This window comes from Myotis nattereri, assembly GCF_964212035.1.
Source record: "Myotis nattereri genome assembly, chromosome: 6".
Classification (NCBI taxonomy): domain Eukaryota; kingdom Metazoa; phylum Chordata; class Mammalia; order Chiroptera; family Vespertilionidae; genus Myotis; species Myotis nattereri.
In genome coordinates, this window is record NC_138081.1 from 42,074,711 (window position 1) to 42,090,203 (window position 15,493).

The 15,493-nt window shown below is 38.6% G+C and overlaps 1 pseudogene across 1 annotated transcript in view; it reads left to right on the forward strand.

Moving 5' to 3' along the window:
• LOC308520830 (trafficking protein particle complex subunit 4-like) overlaps positions 1 to 15,122 on the forward strand; it is a 39,869-nt pseudogene extending 24,747 nt beyond the window's left edge. The window contains exon 2 of the transcript in view: positions 14,649 to 15,122. The product of the transcript in view is annotated as a trafficking protein particle complex subunit 4-like (transcript). The remainder of the gene's footprint in view (positions 1 to 14,648) is intronic.
• Positions 15,123 to 15,493: the final 371 nt, after the last annotated feature.

A 15,493-nucleotide genomic window follows, 5' to 3' on the forward strand; every position in this document is an offset into this window, starting at 1 on the left:
ATACTTAGACTACTTCCACTATTTTTCTATTATTGCAATGAGAAATTTATGTACACTTCATTTCAAATGTGTATGTGGATATGTTTCCTATAAATTCCTGGAGGAGAATTGCTGGGTGAAAGTATCAATGAATTTGTAATTTTGATAGTTATTTTCCATATGGTTTGTACCTATTTATATCCACATCAGCAATATACAAATGCCCTTTTCACACGTCATTATCCCTTTTTTATATTTGCCAATATAAGTGAGAAAAAAATTGTGTACTTTTTTATTTGAATTGCTTTTATTGAGAGTGATGTTTGTATCTTTCATATATTTAAGAGTTAATTATTTTTTCTTTTCTATGTATTACCTACTTATATTCATTGCCTATTTTCTGTTGTACATTTGATCTTTCTCTTATTGACTTATAAATACTTTCTACAAGGTAGAGAAATATACCCTTCATTGTGAGGGTAAATAATTGTTCATAATTTACTGTTTGTTTGTTTTTTAATTCTACTGACTTTGTTTTTGTTCTTCATACAAACTTTTTAATTTGATGTAAACAAATGTACAGTCTTCTCTTTTCTAGCATTAAGTTTCCATGTATCATTTGGTAAAAACTTTTCCAATCTAAAATGATAAAAGTTTGCTTGTGTTCAAAGCCTACCTTCTCCTCTTACTAGCTGTGTTACCTGGAAAAATTATTTAATTGCTCTAGGCCTATTCCTTTCTCTGTAAAATGAAGTAGCAATACTACCTAATTCACTGGGCTGTTGTGAGAACTAAATAAGATAATAGTTGTTATATATTTAGCATGACGTTTGTCTTATATTAACAAGAAAATAATAAGAGTAAAAATAATGAATAGATTTGTTTTTGTTAAATAATGAGTGCTCAACAAATTACCTTTTGTTGTATAAAACCCATTTTCTTTCCCTACTTTTTACATTGGTAAATGAAAACACTATTGAGACAGTCTTTCTACTTGGAAAATTAAGCTCATTGCTACTCTTCTTAAAATCCTTATTAAACATGAACAAAGTCAAATCTAAAATGATAGCTTTAGGAGTTGACATAGGAACTAAATGTTACCCAACAACTTACTCTGTTATTGTAAACAAGTATGCCTAGAACCAAACTACTAATGTACGCTAAAACTCTCCAGATTTTGCTGAACATTATCTGTTTGTCTGTGCAGCTGCTGTGTTGATTTCAGAGCAGTTAGATTTATTTATGATTGCCATAGAAACGACATGAAGATGCATTTTCCATCAAACACACATAGCAACTCTGTGGATGTCTGTATGTTCAATTTATCCATGGTTACCCTGGGGATTGCTCACAATATGAATGTCCCTACTATTTCTTCAAGATCACAATTGTAAACTAGCATCTTGGTGTTTCTGTTTCCTTGCCAACAAGAGAAGGTGCTTCCCATGGTTACATCCTTCTACTCCTGGAATAGACTACAAATCAAATGTCTACCTAAAATAAATGCAATAATTCAGAATTTCCATATTGTTCTCTGTGAGAAAAGAGTTTGTTCCAAATTAAGTTCTACTATTTACTAAAGATTTCAACATTTCACATGTGTTGCGTATAAAAACTTCAGTACTTGCTTTTTCTGCTTTTAAATGTGGTAGTTAAATTGTTCACCAACATCACAAAATCACACAAGTTTATTACAATCATTAAGTCAGTATAAATCCTCATCACCATCATCATCATCTTTCAACACAACTTACTCCATCTCACAAAGATTAATTTTAGTAAAGAAAGTAGGTTCATCTTTGGTTAAATTATAATAGTTTAATTTCACTGCAACACTTGTTTGATGAACAATTCCTCCACTGATGCTGTACAGAGAGAATCTTAAACTGGAATGCAGGGAAGGCCTTATTGTGGACAATTAAAATAATGGAATTCTAGACTGGAACTTTAAAGGAATTTGAAAATGAATTGATCTTCCTTTCATTTAAAAGGTAGCTTTACTAGGATCACACAACCAGGTGGAAATAAAAGTAGGTCTAAATTCAAAGACACTTAGCTGATATTCACTCAACAAACATTCATTTAACACATCATAGGTCTGACAAGCTGTGGGTCCTGAAGTTATAAAGACATAGCATTTGTCTTCAAGAAATTCATAATAATGTAAAGAAAATCTTAGAGTTTGTAGGGTCTCAACTTTCTTTCCTTTTCTTCATGTTTCTCTGGGTACTTTATTTTCTAATTATTTAAATCAAGGGTTGAACTTGAATATAGGCAAATTAGCAAAAATCATAAAAAACTCATTGGAATAAAAGTTTGAATTAATTAATGGATATACTTGAGAAAGAAAGAGTCCAGAAAAGAGGACAGTAGATACATTTGCTTGCACAGATTTTGACATGAGAAAATATATATTTTTTCTTTGTGGTCACAGGGAAGAAAAGGAGATGAGGCATCTGGCAGAATTTAAGATAGATAAGAAGAAACATGTGGCTCTAACCTGAAGTGAGGCTAATATTCCTAGAAAATAAAAAAAGGAGGAAGAGTGTAAATTATTTCACTCAGAGTTGGACTAGAAAAATAACTTTCAATAAGCATTCATTCAATAAGCATTTATTGAATACATAATATGTGCATTTAAACTAAAAATGTGGTATTATAGAAAGAATCAGACAGGTTAGATTCTATTTTACAAATGTATATTGAGTGAGCTTCTCTGTGTCAAACACTCTTCTATGTGCTAGAAATATACAGTTAAAGAAGTTTTTCCCAGCTGCTGTCCCAGGAATGTTAAACAGGCAAGAAAACAGGCAGCAGGCACTTTTGGTGCAGTCCAGGTTGAGAACACTGATTCAGTATCTGTGACCACTGCATCCTGGTTCATTAATATTCAAAGCACCTGGCATTGTGTCTCGAATTATCTTTACCTAAAATACTATATATTTATTCATTTGTGCATTTATGTTCTATTCCTGCCCCATGGAATATATAATCTGAGCAAAAGCCCCTATCTCTGCTCATTTCTATACTCCCATTGCCTAGGCCAGTGAATGGCACATGGTAGATACTAAATAAATATTGATGAATAAATGAATAAGAAAATAAACCTAGTAGATGTTAATATTTGAGAAATATATAAGCAAATAAAAATAAATATCCCTCTTGTCACTCAATTAACTCATACTACTTCCTCTGTAAGCCTCCTAAGATCCTACTATTTAAAATTAACCTCTTTCTCTACTATTGTCCTTTGTCAATATTTTTTCCTTCAAGGTGGTATTTTATAAGTAGTATTTATTTTAAAATATCTATCATTGTTTGTTTCACAATATTGTCAGGCTATCATCTTGAATTTAATTTCATATATGACTTGCTGGTATCTTCTCAAATGAGTTTAGAAGTTAGAGTTAATGTATTTCTAACACTTAAAGATAAGTAGTAAAGATAACAGTGGAAAAAATATTCTCATGTTACATCTGATTAGATTAAAATAAGTGTACTTGGGAAGTCTAATATTCTATATAAGACATTTTAAGGAAAAAACGGAAAAAAGAGTGGCTTTGCGTTATTGTATAATGCAGTGGATTCAGGAGCAGGGTTGGTGATACTTCTTTAAGAGGTATGTTGTTTCATTTCAGAGAAAATGCAAAAGTCTTGAAAGCCTTGGGTGACAGAGCCCTGGAGTGACAGAGCATGGAACTTGCGACAACAGAATGGCCACCCTGGCCGGGTGGCTCAGTTGGTGGGAGAATCATCCCCTACACTACAAAGTTTCAGGTTCCATTCCTAGTTGGGGCATATAACTAGATTGTGGGTTTGATCCCTGGTCAAGATGCATATGAGAGGCAACCAATTGATGTTTCTCTCCCACATAAATGTTTCTTTCTCTTTCTTCCTTCCTCTTTCTCTCAATAAAAGCATGTCCTTGAGTGGGTTTGGAAATAAAACAAAAATAGCCCAGTCAGTGTTGCTCAGTAGTTGAGCTTTGACCTATGAACCAAGAGGTCATGGTTTGATTCCCCGTCAGTGGGGGGGGGGGGGGGGGGGGCCTCTGGGAGGCAGCTAATCAATGATTCTCATCATTGATGTTTCTATCTCTCTCTCCCTTCCTCTCTAAAATCAATAAAAGTATATTTTTAAAAAAGAGAAAAATAAACAATAACCAGAATGACCATGAGAATGTCACTGAATCTTAATCCATCCCAGTCTCCTGAATGCTTTGTCTCATGGAATTTTGGAGAGAATAATATGAATTAATATACTGTACATGTAAAAATGCTTATAACGGCTGGTTTTGAAGTGTGAGCGAAACTGAGATTAATAGTAAAGTTGTATTTTATACCTTCAATAATATGTTTATGATTTTTTCAGATGTAGCTTTACTTCAAGCATATTTATAGGCTGAAAAATATTAATATCTAAAAGTAATGTGTGTTACACATGGTGCTAAACAAGTAACACATAGTATGTAATTTCATTCTCTAAATCCCTGTGATGTAGGTCATATCTATAATAATAAAAGTGTAATATGCTAATTAGACTGGATGTCCTTCTGGATATCCTTCTGGACATCCTTCCGGACAACCTTCCAGATGAAGCCGGACTGCGAGGGAAGCCCAAATTCCGGGTGCCTGCTGGTGGCTGAAGGGAAGCCCAGGTCCTGGGTGCCAGAGGGAAGCTGGTGCCAGCAGCCGGGAGAAGGAAGGCCTACTCTTGGATGAATTTCATGCATCAGGCTTCTAGTATAGTTATAATCATGGATCACATGTTATAGAAAATGAAACCGAGGTTTAGAAAACTTTAATGACTTAGCCAAAGATATTCAACTGGGACTTGATTCTGGGTCTGCCCAGCAAGACTATCCTCCACAAGCAAAACCCAAAAGAGAGTTTAGAAGTCAAATTTTAAAGCAGAGCTCACTAGCATTTGATGGTATTGCTTCAATAAGAACACTTTCGTCTGGCTGGATGGCTCAGTGATTGAGCGTCGACCTCTGAACCTGCAGGTCACAGTTTGATTCCTGGTCGGGGCTCATGCCTGGGTTGTGGGTTCAATCCCCAGTATGGGGTATGCAGGAGGCAGCCAATCAATGGTTTTCTCTCATCACTGATGTTTCTGTCTCTCTCCCTCTCCTTTCCTCTCTGAAGTCAATAAAATATATTTAAAAAAAATAAGAACACTTTTAATTGATATGTTTTACAAAGATATTTTAAGGAACAATGATAAACTAGAAGTCATCACAAGTATCACCATTATAAAACTCTCTAAAAATACAAATTAAATTCAATGACCAAGAATAATTTGTTTATTCATTATGAGTCATCTTAGGTATTCTATTTTATTAGATAAATTTATACAAATTATGTTCTGTACTGTCCTGTACTCAGATTATTATGGCAAAACCGAACCAAATCAGACAGCTCTGACTCATTAATGATCCCAGGGTTTGCTCTCAATCCTTTGTACAGGCTGTGCTCTTGCAGAGGACCTGGTGAGGTCAGGGGTCATCCTCCTGGTGGCATCTTCTAGGCATAGTGGCCTGTGATGACAATTTGGTTAAAAGCAGCAGCTCAATTATTTATCCACTGTCAGGTCAAGCAATATTTAATGCTATTTTACATTTATGTAAACAAAAGTAATCCTCATACTTATAAAGCTCAGTATTCCTTTTTTTTTTTTGTAAATTACCTTTGATTGAGGTGAGTAACCACAAGGATAATATTGATGCCTGATTACAGCCCTGTGATCCATAAAATCAGATTTTTCAGAGACTATGTAGATGCCTTCTATTTTATTACATGTTTTCTGTAATAAAATTTTTCTCATTTAAAGAAACAGTGATAACTATATGAAATAAATGAAAGAAAATGTAAAGCACAAATTAATTTATAGTAATAGTATAATAGATTTAACCTAATCTTGCAAATATCTTGAGACTTGTGCTGAGTTAGCAGAGTCTAAATCTTCTAAGAGAGAAACTTTCCCTAGATAACCAAGGCTCTAGGATCCCAGATCATTTTGTAAACTAAAGAACTGCTTTGCTCCTTCCTTATCACCCACATGGCTCTGCTTAACTTGGTATCCAGTGAGAAGAAATAACATATTCTCTATTCAGTATAAACATACAGTGGTGTACCTAACGTCTCTTTAATATGGACATCACCGTTCTATCCCTACTCCTGTACTCTAGCCCCTTTGAGAACTGCCCGTGCCCATCCTGCGATTGTGTGAAGAGGGCCTGTTTGAAACAAACCCCTTCAATGGAAAGCAGAATCCAGATATGGAGAAGGAGATTAAACAACTTTAAAAGTTTTATTTTGCAAATGTGAGCTGTGTTGCCATCATTGTTGAAGGGAAGAAGTCTAATGAGTACATGTTTCATTGGCTCTAAATTTCCATTTAAATCCTTTGAATATCATTCTCTCTTAGAGTAAAACAGAAAAAGAAACAATTGTTGAGTTGAATGATCATGGTCCATTGTGGGTAAGTTGACTAAAGACTTATTTCTACTTCTAGGCTTTCCTGGCAGCTAGTCAGGTTTGTTGCACAGACTGATGAGCCAAAGATGTGTTAAGAGAGGTACCGATATAATGGGTGCAACTGGTTGGAACCTGGAGCTCCTAGAGGTGCCCAGCCCTTTATCCAAGTGTGCTATATTAATATGATGACTTTGTATGTGAGGTATGACTTATAAAAAAAAAGTTGTGCACATGGAGCTAGGCCTTAGGTCATTCCTAACTTACTTAGTGAAGGCTGAACAAATTTTACAAATTAAACTCAGTTTCCTGGATATTTTGATTCAGAGGTTGGATAATCTGTATTTTAAAGGAGGTTCCCAGACGACTCTGATTATCTTTCAGGTTTAAGAAAATTAAACTGAATAACCCTTCCAAATTATAAAATTAAATTATTCTAAGCCTGTTCAATTCTGTTATGGTATTATTCCATATGGGGACATTGTATTTTAGAAACAGTTCATTAGAACCATTAAGAAATGTTTGCAGTGATTCCTCCTTAGTGAACACCCACCACAGAGGACTCTTAGTCACTGTGCTGAAATATGCCTATTAGGAATGGCACTGTACCCAGGGGTGAGACATGGATGCATTATAAGAAGCCTGTGGCAGTGAGTGGCTTTCTCATGTAGCCTCACTTAAGGATCCTCCTTCAGTGAGGTATATTAGTAAGTAAGATAATGGAAACAAGAAAAAAAATCAATTTACTGGCAATTTTTATTTAGAAACTTTAAGAAAAAGCATTCCAAGTATGGTAATTTTTTGGTCAAAGCATAAAGTCATAATTTATTGAGAAATGAGTCTTTTTTAGAGTTCCAGCCTTTACTAAAAGAGAAAAATAACTCTGAAAAAAAAAAACACGCCTTTCTTATCGTTTGTGGAAACCTTGATCAATTTCTGAGATCAAGAGAAATGTGTCAGAATTGAAGAGGAGTCAGCCTGACATGTGGAATGTACAATGGCAAGCAGCCTGCAGGAAAGACAGCCATCTTGGCAAGAGATTAGTGTGATGCAAGATAAACACCAAAGCTCTCAAGGATGTCTTCTTTTTTTGGATTAACTTCCTTTTAGCAAAATGGCGCTGGGTTCTTCTAGTAAACACTGGCAAGCAGGGTTATTCAAAGTAACAAACATGGTATTGGAATGAAGTTACAAGTAATATCAGGTGCTATTTTTCAGGTACCAAAACTTCAAATCATCAGATTTAAGTGAATGTAATTCAGGTAGACTAAATACAGGTCAACATAACACTGGTGAGAGATAATTAATTACCCATGGTGAATACTTCAGAAGATGTCAAAGTGTTTATGTTTGTATTCCATAAAAAGAAGTCAGTAATTCTTGGTGTTAATTCAATGCTGTGCTAATTGGTAATTGGAATCACACAGTTTAGCAAAATGCTATTAATTAACCACTTGATGTTTAATGCAACATTAAAAGAACACAACTTATTGTGCACATTGTACACATTCTGTTGTATTAAATTTATGAAAATATATTGTCAATGGACTAAAAAGCCTAACATGTCATGACTGCCATGGTCAAAATATTCTCCATTTGTTAAGTTGTATGAGTTCCAAGAGGACTAAAGAGAAATGATAACAAGCAATTTTGATCCTTGACTGGATCCTGAATTAGGAAAGCAAATAAGTAGCTATAATAAGGTAGATTCTGAGATATAAGTGGTTTTTGAAAGTAGACTGTATATTAGATAACAATATTGTATCAATTTAAATTTCTTGCATGTGATAATTATATCATGGTAATGGAGAATTTCGAAGGACAAGGAGGTCGAAATGCATAATGAAGTACTTAGGGGTGAATTTTCATGATATCTGAAACATTATATCAGTGTCAGAGAATATAAGTAATATATACATACTTATGAATACATATGTGTATGTCTACATGTTTGTTTTTTACATTAACTGTATGTATGTATGTTCTTATATATGTATTAGAATATATATATGTGTGTGTATATATATATATATATTATATATATATATATATATATATATATATAGAGAGAGAGAGAGAGAGAGAGAGAAAGGGAGAGAGAGAGAGAGAAAGAGAGAGAGGGGAGAAGGGTTGGAGGGAGAGAGGGAGAAAGAAGGAAGGAAAAAAAGTGAAGGGAAGGAAGGAATATGGAAAAATATTAAGAATTAATATCCCAAGGGAAACATATATGTATTTTCATTGTGTACTTCTTACAACTTTGCTGTAGTTTGAAATTTTTTAAAAACTTGGAAGCAAAATAAGTTATTTTCTGGTTTACCTAATTCATACATTCAATAACAAACCTTTGTGACATAATAGACTTGATAGTGAGAACATGACCTGAGCTGCAAAAAGGGCAGGAGTATAGAAAGAGAAGTGTAACATGATCCCAGGTTCAAAGTCCAGGTGAGCACTAACCAGCTGAGAGGCTATGGTCAATCATTTCATCTTTGCATCCATCAGATTGCTCTTCTCTAAAATGATGGAATTGGACCAAATGAGTTCAGAAGTCACAAATAATTCAAATTCAGTGATTTTCAGAGGCAGACTGATAGGAAAGAGACAGCCCTATAAAGAACTTTAAAGTGACCAGAGAAGTAAGTAAGATACTTAAAAATGATATAAGCCAGGCAATGGACAGGACTGTTCAGTTCTCAATTGGCTAGAAAATTATGACATTTCTATTTTTCGTTATGATTCCTCAAAGAAAAGCAAACACTGGACTTGGAGCATCACCAACCTCATTAAATGATTGCTGCCAGCATTTGGTAGGGTACCTGCTCCTGATGGAATTTTTACAGAAATCTGAAGCCAAAAAAATTACAGATAAGTTAATGATTGATGTGTTCAACCATCCACATATGGAAGAAGGAACACATTTTATTGGATTGGAAAAGCACATCAGTTGTACATTCACACAAACAAATGATGAACTGTGCTACTGTGAAGGGCATTGAGACAGGTGTTTTTTTGGGGGGGGTGGTGGTGGGGGATTTAAATCTTTCTTGTGGGAAAGATTTTTAACATAGAATAAATTATGTTTAATATATCACAATATAAATCACTGATTGCGGATTCTTAATTGAATAATATGGTGATTTCTTTGCTATGTCCATTTCTTTCTGTTTATCAAATCCATTCTGGGGAAATTTGAAAAGACTGGTTGTTTTAAGATAGTTTGAAATACTGTATTTACCATAAAAAAATGTGGTTATGAGATCTAAACAAAAGGGAGATAGTGGTTTATTTAAAATCATCAAAAAGATAATTTGAATACTGTTATTTCCATATGAAAGGAGACTCAATGCACATAGTCAAGTCCAAGCCTCTTTCCTGGGACATGAAGCTCTGCCAGCCTAGTCTTATGTTTTATAGTGTATATAAAACATATACATTATATTCTTGCTCAAGATCATACACTTGACACTCTGAGTCTATTTTACTATTAACATTTCCTGAGAAAATACTGTAGTCTCTCATATCTGTGACTTTGGAGAATGCTCTTTCTTATCTTTAACTTTACCTCATGTAAAGTGAGGTTATAATCTCCATGAAACTTTCCCCTAGGAGGCAGTATAGTGCAGTGCTTAAGAGGAAATTTTAAAGTCAGGAATTCTGAGTGTGTGAGCTTTCTGGTTGTAGGAATTTGTTACTTCATCCTACTGAGCCTCAGGTTCTTCATTTAAAGATTTTTTGAAATAACAACAGTGCTTATAGTATAAAGTTATTAATAAGATTAAATGAGTTATTGTACATACAATGTTTAGCACTGAGCCTGCTGTCTGTGAGAGGTGCCTGCCACACTACTATTACTTGTACGACCGTTTGTAATCCCATAACATTTTAGGTGTCCTCTATGGCACTTACCTCATTTTGCTTACCTTACAATAAGCTATGCATTCTGTCCCCATCATTAGACTGTAAATTTGTTGAGTACAGGAACTATATATTGCCCATCTTTGTTTATCTATAAAACAAAAACAGTAAGTCATACAACACAGGTGCTTAATAAATATTCATTTAAGTGGCTTAAATCATTGAATTTTTTCAATAGGAACACTTTATCTTCTCTTTTGATAGTAATGGTGCATCTATTAAATCTTTCATATTAATGCTGAATATTCTAGGAAGAATATTCAAGTTATAGCAAATTAACATAAAAGCAACTTATTTTTTAGATTATTTTAAAATTTCTATATGCCCTTGATAGTGTGTGCCTTAGTTCGAGTTACAACAAATTACAGCTTTGTTGGCTCTGTGCCCTGTAGTTGGAGTCATCTTAAGTCTGAAGAGCTATCTTTAAGTGACTTTTGAGACATCCATATTTTCATCTTTTCATCATACATTGTCAAAATATTTAAAAAAATACCTATTAGGAAATCCCTGTCTGCCCATCATTTACTGACTTCTGTGAGTTATCTTAAGCGGTTCTGATGGATTGGATACATTTTGTGAAGCATCCTGTGTGAGCTGCACTGTGAAATACATTCCCAGTGTTCCAGCACTGACTCAGTTGAAAATGACAATCAACAGGGAAGCCCACACAAAGCCACCTCAGAGTTCAGATTAGTCATTCAAAGGTGTTTGCTCAGAGATGATAGAGTTTAAATTCATTTTCCAATAGGATCACTCCTACATCTTCCAGTTGTTAGAAATAGAAACTTTTAAAATAGTCAATATGATAGGAGTTACCTCTTTGTATTTATGAACTGCTTTTTATTTCCTGACAAAATTTTTGTGAAATATACAGTCCAGCCTCATCTAATGTATCAATCATATTAGTATTGCCCTCTCCTTCCCTCTGTGGCTCTCTACACTCAGCCAGGTTTACCCACTCATTTTGTTTTCCCTAAACACATCTTTCTTTTTCTACTCTCTACTTTTGCTTAGGCTGAACTCCCACAACTGAAAACTTGTTTCCTATTTATTTATTTATTTATTTTATATATTTTAATCTTTATTGTTGAAAGTATTACATATGTCCCCTTCTAGCCCTCCCCCACCCCTGCCTTTACCACCCTATTGTCTGTGTCCATGGGTTATGCATAGCTCTCTCTATCTACCTATCCTATCTAATAAAAGAGAAACATGGTAATTAGCGTACGACCACTACCCTCCCCATTGGCTAATCAGGGCAATATGCAAATTAACTGCCAGCCAAGATGGCAGCCGGCAGCCAGGCAGCTGGAAACTAACATGAGGCTTGCTTGCATCAGTGACGGAGGACTCCAACGTTCCCCGCCTGCCACTGCAGGCCTCTGAGCTGCAACTCTAAGCAACTATGTAACAAATATAGAAGCTAAACAAAACCCCAGAAACCTGTTTTAGTCTGCTGGGCTTCAGCCAGCAGGATTGCAACATTGTAAGCAAAGGCCAGAAACCTACTTTCAGCGGCGGAGGACTAAGAGCTGGAGCCAAGCCTCAAAGCTAAAGCTGGCCCAGAATAAAAAGAAAAAAAGAAAAAAAGGAGCGGTTGGGAGCTTCAGTCACCCCCAGCCTGAAAACATCCTTCAGCCCCTCACCCAGACTGGCCAGGCACTCCAGTGGGGACCCCAGCCTAAAGGGTGTGTGACCAGCTGCAAACAGCCATCATCCCCTCACCCAGGCTGGCCAGGCACCCCAGTGGGGACCCCTAACCTGACCCAGGACACCCTTCAGGGCAAACCAGCCGGCACCCACCCGTGCACCAGGCCTCTATTCTACATAGTAAAAGGGTAATATGCCTCCCAGCACCGGGATCTCGGAGCTGCAAGGCCTCCCGGCACCGGGATCAGTGTGACAGGGGGCAGCGCCCAAACCCCCTGATCACCCTGTGGCTCTGTGTGTGACAGGGGGCGGGGCCACAACCTCCCTATCCACCCTGCTCTGTTCGTGACAGGGGAAGGTGCCCCATCCCCCTGATCAGCCCTGCTCTGTGCCTGATACGGGGGAGCTCTCCAACTCCCTGATTGCCATGCGGCTCTGTGTGTGACAGAGTGGCGGCGCCCCAACCCCCTGATCGGCCCTGCTCTGTGCATGACAGGGGGGAGCTCCCCAACCCCCCGGATTGGCCCTGCTCTGTGCGTGACAGGGGGTGGCGCCGCAACCTCCCCATTGACCCTGCCTTAATTGTGACAGGGGGCGGTGCCCCAACCCCCCAATCGGCCCTACCCTGAGCGTGACTGAGGGTGGCATCGCAACCTCCCAATCCGCCCTGCTCTGTGCATGACAGGGGGTGGCGTCCCAACTCCCCAATTGGCCCTGCTCTGAGCCTGACCAGGGGCTGCACCTAGGGATTGGTCTTGCCCTCTGTCACCCGGGAGCAGGCCTAAGCCAGCAGGGAGTTATCTCCCGAGGGGTCCCAGACTGCGAGAGGGCACAGGCCAGGCTGAGGGGCCCCCCTTCCCCCCGAGTGCAGAAAGTTTTGTGCACCAGGCTTCTAGTCTATCTATAAAACCCTAATATGCAAATAGAACAAACAGCAGAACAACTGAACAACCAAACAACAGAACAATCAGTTGCTATGACCTGCGCTGACCACCAAGGGCCGCGTGGGGAACATGGCAGGCATCGGCCACCACAGGATGGTAGAGCAGGTGAGCAGGGGTGTCAGACCAAGGCGGGGCTCTGGTTGTTGTCATCAGGGTTAGCCTCTGGGGGTTACTGAAAACTCTTTGCTCCTGTGTGCTGCAGTTCCTCCAGGCACTCACACCTGCTGCTGGCGCTGGCCCTTCTTGCACCTGCTGCTGGTGCCTGGCACTGGTCCTAATTGCTCAGCATGGACAGTGGGTGTGAGCAGCACCTGCCGGCCCTGATCACCCCTGAGGGCTTCTCCACCTCCCCCTGCTCCTGAGGGGTGATCAGGTACAGCAGCCGCTGCTCACACCCGGTGCTGGCGTTGGCTCCAATTGCTCTGCACTGCCAGTGTGTAGGAGTGGTGGCGGCGGGAGCGGGACTGCTGGCAGACAAGGGACAGGGCTGCAGTGGGAGGGACCCAGCACGAGTGCAGAGGATGGGCTGAGACCCGCCCCTGTGCCCATCACAGCCTCATGGCCCACAGTTCCTTTCATGGTGCACGAATTTGTGCACTGGGCCCCTAGTATGCATATAAGTTCTTTGGTTGATCTCTTCCCACCTACCCACCTAACCCTGCCTTCCCTCTGAGATTCAAGACAGTTTGTTCCATGCTTCTTTATCTCTGGATCTATTTTGTTCAACAGTTTATTTTGTTCATTAGATTCCACATATGAGTGAGATTATGTGATACTTGTCTTTTTCTGACTGGCTTATTTAACTTTGCACAATAGCCTCCAGGTCCCTCTATGCTGTCTCCTTTTTTACAGCTGCATAATATTCCATAGTTTAAATGTACCAAGCTTCTTATCCCCCATCTGCTGATGGGCACTTGGGCTGTTTCCAGATCTTAGCTATTGTAAATTGTGCTGCTATGAACATAAGGGTGCATACATTCTTTCTGATTGGTCTTTCAGTTTCCTTAGGATATATTCCTAGAAGTGGGATCACTGGGTCAAATGGCAGTTCCATATTTAATTTTTTGAGGAAACGCCATGCTCTTTTCCACAGTGGCTGCACCAGTCTGCATTCCCACCAGTAGTGCACTAGGGTTCCCTTTATTCCAAGCTTTTCTTTTCACTATTCCGTGTTCTTTGAGACCTAGGTGTGGTCCAAGTATCACTCATTCTCCCAGGTTCTATGACATGTCTCTCCATCAACTTTTTGTTCCTCATGTATCACTCAGTGTTAATGTTTACTTGTCCATATACATATGCTCAAATCAGTAATGTCTTTTTTCACACCCCCTAGCAGAGGACTCTGAGCAGGGTCTGTGTGAAATATATTTCCAGTGCAAGTGCGTGGAGAGATGGCAGAGTGTGTGACTACAGGGTTAGAAGAGTGCTCTGTGGATTCTGGTCTAGCTTAGAATAGAATTACAGATTTGGGTAAGAGTATTATGGGAATAGAACAATGTAGAAAACCGGAGATTGCATTGAGTTTACCCTCTGTGCCTGTTTTTGATGAATTTTCTTTTTCTTGAAGGTATAAGTATGAGATGACAAGGCACAATATATAAAGTGACATCATAGTTATTATGGAGGGCCTTGGCAGTATCCCCAGGATGGGGCATCGTTGACTCTTCTTGCTTGATTTTTGCAGTGGGCCACGCAGTACTGGCAACCAATGGCATGGACCTAATGGCAAGTACACAGCTGGTAAGAAAGAAGTGCTGGAGTACATGGGCAGCCCTGCCAATGTCCATTGCATTAGGCCAGGCCCACCTCACCTCCAATGAAAAGCTCATCTGGCCTCCATGTTCCACTCGCTGTTCGAAAAACGGCTCCCAGCTTTCTCCCAAACAGGGCAGCTAAGGCATTGAGATGCTGGAGACAGACACACTCAAACTGCACTGCTTCTCTAGACAGATAGGGATCAGGTTTGTGGTGCTGGTAGACCCTAGGCAAGTGCGACAGATTTTCTTCTCCAAAAGATTTATGAGATTTATTAAGACTTTGCCCTCAGGAACCCATTCTACTCCCTGGAAATGCCCATCAAGTGTGAACTGTTTGACAAGAACCTGAAGTTAGCCCTCAGGTGTCAGAGAAGGTTGGAAGTTTTGGACCTGGGTCATAGGCTGGACCTGCAATGGAACCCCCTCCCCAATTCTGAGAGATCTGCAGGAGGGGTCCTTGTTCCCACTCCAATGGAGATTCCAGCAGCCTTTAGTGCACTCGAAAATGAGAGGATGCTGAGCCTCAAACAGGTGCTGAACCTAAAGCCTTAATAATATTCTCTCCTCCCTCCTGTATCACTCCTACTTCCCATCTCTATACAGATTTACTTGTAGAGGAAACAGGCCCATAAATGCTGTAAGAAACATTCCTTTGTTCTCAAAAAATAAAAGAATGTCTGAACTTACAAAACAGGAAAAATACATATAAGGCTAAAGATAATGTTAAGTGGCAAATAAGTTGGACATTTATTAAATGAAATTTTCTTAAGAG